We start from the raw sequence: 4,175 nt of genomic DNA on the forward strand, positions 1-4,175 counted from the left end.
TTTCATAGGCAAGTTGTGGTGGGGGTTGTGCGCCGTCGGCCGGTGAATTAGGCTGCCGATTACTGGAAGGTTGGGCGCGTGAGAAGAGTGTCAGACCTCAACCGAGAAGGCCTTTGTCCGTCGGGTTACTGGCCGGCTTGATACGGGTCCTACCTCTAATAGGCCGCAATTCGGAAGAGGTGGTTTTGTTTTCCACGATCATGTCTTGGATGTACTTCGGGGCTTTCCGGGTTTCGGAGCTGCTGGGGGTGAGGGGGGCACCAGGGGTTAAGTGGGGGGATGTGGATCTGAGGGTCGACGAAGTGGCAGTGCGGCTCAACCGATCCAAAATTAACCAGCAGGGAGTAGGGAAGTGGGTGGTCATTGTGCCGGTGGTGGACAAGACGGTGTGTCCAGCGGCTTGTGGAGGATCCTTGCCAGGAGTTGGGTTCGGGGTGACAGGGAGGTTTTCCAGCGGCAAGAGGGCGACAGGGTGTCAGCGTCGCAGTTGCTTTGTGTCTTGAGGTGCGCCCTCCAATGCCTGGGGGAAGAGCCTAGCCAGTTTGGGAAACATTCATTCCACATAGGGGCAACCACAGACGCAGCTAAGAGAGGTTGGGGAGGGAAGAGATCATACGCCTAGGGCGTTGGAAGTCAGATTGTTTTAAAACCTACATCCGGCTGCAGGGCTTTGGAGAAGGGGACGCATGATGATCATTTCCTTCCTCGTATATGTGTCTTTTCAAGTGCGGTGGCGGGGCCTGCTGCGGAGGAATTATCCATCTGCATCGTAGGATCCTCTTTTGTCAAATGGGCAGAGCGTTATAAGTTTACAAAAGGAAACGGGTTGAATTTGGGTTTGGATCAACAGTTGTTTCAGTGTTCTTGGAACGGAAAGGGGGGTATGAAGTGGCACGAGTTGTTCCCAGCATTAAACAGGAAGATTAGAGGTGGGGTAGTCCGGATGTGTTAATTATTCATTTGGGGGAGAATGATCTGGTTTGGTGCAAAGGTTTGGCCCTGTTAAAGCAAATGAAGAGGGATCCTTTGGAGATTAAGCAGCAGTGGTCAGGTTGTTACATTATCTGGTCGGAGTTCATACCCAGGAGGCATTGGAGGGGGGCGGAGAGACCAGCAGCGATAGATAAGGCCAGAAGAAACATCAACCGGGACATGTGAATTATTTGTGACAGGGAGGGCATAGGGAGAGTGGTACATACAGAGCTTAGGTATTCAGCGGTCTACTTTTTTAGAGAAGATGGGGTGCATTTGTCCCGCTATGGTTTGGAGTTGTATATAATACAGATTAAGGAGGTTTTGGACAGGGCTTTGGACATACGCAGGTATCCGAGACAACAGGGTCCCTAGTGGGGGGGTCAAAAACGTCTGAGGCCAGAACTTTCTGAGTGGTGTTTTTCCTGGGTAATAGTTGGTAGATCTGTTTACAGTTACAGTTTATTGGTTGGAAAATGTCACTCTGGGAGCACGCAGGAAGGGGAAGTAGCATAGGAAGGTTACATAGATAGTTATGTTAGGAAATTATAAGAAGTTACAAGTTTATCGGGGCAGCAAGGAGGACAGATTTGGGGGTTTAGAAACGGTTGCAAAGGGGAAACTTTAGGGGAGGGGGTGGGGGGTTAAGGCAGGAGAAAAATATTTAGTGATTTTTAGTTTTGTACGGCACAGACCAAGGAAACTGATTGTAAGATGAACCTGTCTTCAATAAAGCTGCCTTTTTCACACCTAACAAACTGGTTGGTGGTCTGTGCTGTACCCCCTTTTTTGGCCCAATGCTGCAGGCGGGGACGGGGGTGCCACGTGGGAGGCCTTGCGGTCTCTGCAGCCATTCGCACGATCTGCTCTAGATGCTAACTGGGGCCTCCTCTGCCTCCGGTCACCCACCTGTATTTCGCTGCTGCGCTGTACTTCACCAGTGTTTCAGGTTGCGCTGCGACATCAGGGGCAGCTCCTCCGCTCTCTTTGTCCCTCTGCCTCTGGAAGAGTGCATAGTCGCCTGTCCCGTAGGCCTCCATGCTGTCACCTCTACATTCAGGTAGCCCCGCAATCAGCAGTCCTGTCCACAGCACCTCTGGATTCCGCAAGTCTACTTCTCCTGCAGCAAGGTGATCTACTGGCGGGCTTGTCCCCACGCGGCAGAGTCTGTGTAATCGTGGCCCTCCTGATCAGGCAACAAGCTAGGGGCAATGTTTCTTTCAGCGCTGAGTGGAGGCGCATAGCATGATCCGTGCCTTGCCCCTGGTCTAGCCTTAGAGATACTCCTCACTTCCTTGACTCTCCTAGTGGTAATCCCCTGCTATACACCTCTTGATGATGTCTTTCCAAATCACCTGGGTGCAGTTTAGGTAAACAGGGTGCTAGCCCCTCCGATGTAGCTGAGGGTAGCTGCTGGGAACCCATTGTCCAATGATCTCAAATTCCTTCATGATGATGTTGGCGGCCCTCTTAATTCTTTTCATAGTCAGTTTGAGGCTTGTAAATGGAGGTGGATAACAGTCTGTCCTGTGGACGGTTTTGCACTTTTGCTGTGTTATTTCTGGTTAACTCTGATTGGTGGATTTTTCCACTCCGGTGTGTAAACAAATGTGGTGTTGGCTATGAAAACTGCAATGAGATGTGACAGAGATAGGAAGGGGAAAAACAGTCCCTGTTGCATAACTGATGCACAATACATGTCTCAAAACCACTGGTTGTATCATTGTTTCAAATATGGTGGATATTTGAAACATGCAGGTGAATAAATATGTGTACCAGGTGTATTATTTCACACAACATGCAGGGCATATAAATCTTTACATAAATGTTATCCGTCACATTTCTAGGTGTGACACCACTGTAACTACCCGAGTGGCATCTACTGATGCTTGGTTTATGTCATCAAGACATGTTTGGCATTGTGGGGGCAACAATGAAGTCTCAAGATTTCAGTGTGGACAGTGAGATGATTCACCTTTCCTAAATGACTTAACCTCTTCCAGTCTCTCATCGTGGCAGATAAAGGTGTAAAGGAGAACCCCAAGAGGGAAATGCGTATTTGCAAGCTGCCTCGATATCTGTGTATGTGAAAGCGGTGGCAGACTGACCCGTGCAGCCAAGGTGCTTGAACAACTTACTGGCAAGACACCAGTATTCTCCAAAGCCCGCTACACAGTGCGGGTCTTCGTAGAAATTAAAAGATTGCAGCGCACTGCACAGTGTGAGGGACCAAGGCTGAGGACATTTTGGAGAAAGGCATTAAGGTGAGAGAACATGAGTTGAGGAGAAACAATTTCTCAGCCACCGGCAACTTTGGTTTTCGAACCCAGGAACACATTGATCTGGGAATTAAGTATGATCCTACCATCGGTATCTATGGCCTGGATTTTTACGTGGTCTTGGGCAGACACAACTTAATCATTGCAGACAAAAACACAGGACTGTAGTCATTGGCTCAAAGCATTTATTAGCAAGGATGAAGCCATGCGCTGGTTCCAGCAGAAGTACGACGTAACACTACCCATCCAATACACTGCAAAAACAGATTTGCACCTTGGATACAGAGCGAAGCCACAAATTAGTCACACACATGCATATCCTCGTCTTTGGTCACTGTTTAAGCTCAGGTTCCTGGATGGGGTTATAATGCAAGCTGTTGCAAGGTATTGTTGTGTAATAAGCAACAGGCTAGAATAAACTTGCATAATACTTCTGGGAGTATCTGAATCACGACTTGATTAGGCTGAATGTATGCTATATGATGTTGGCATCCCCGCCACAGATCCTCCTTCTCAGGATTGGCTGATTTGGCCAAGAAATAGCGGCGTCCCACGACAAATAATCCACATGAGGAAGGAAGAGACCTTTTTGATGACATACACAGAGTCCACAATCCCCAGATATTTGGCAGAGGTTAAGGTTAGATATAACCTTACTCTCTAAAGTGGTAGCTTGGTCGAGCAGTAAGGCAATATCAGAGGACAGTGTAAAGCATTTGTTGTACAAAGTCAGCAAATGGTCTAACACACTCAAGAATTGAACTCTAGGCCAATTGTTTTGTATATAAAAATATATAGTTGTTTTATTTTAGAACCACAAGTAGGTATCAAAATACTTTCTCAGTATGAGATGCTTTAGTTAAATACGTTCAATAAGCAATAGAGTTCTAAAGGCAATAGATACAGTTGTTGTAATAGGCAACA

General features: G+C 47.6%; 1 pseudogene; it reads left to right on the plus strand.

Moving 5' to 3' along the window:
• The first annotated feature begins 3,008 nt into the window (after window positions 1–3,008).
• LOC146812064 (large ribosomal subunit protein uL5 pseudogene) lies at window positions 3,009–3,669 on the plus strand (annotated as a pseudogene).
• Window positions 3,670–4,175: the final 506 nt, after the last annotated feature.

The sequence above is a fragment of the Triturus cristatus genome, chromosome 7 (genome assembly GCF_964204655.1).
Source record: "Triturus cristatus chromosome 7, aTriCri1.1, whole genome shotgun sequence".
NCBI lineage: Eukaryota > Metazoa > Chordata > Amphibia > Caudata > Salamandridae > Triturus > Triturus cristatus.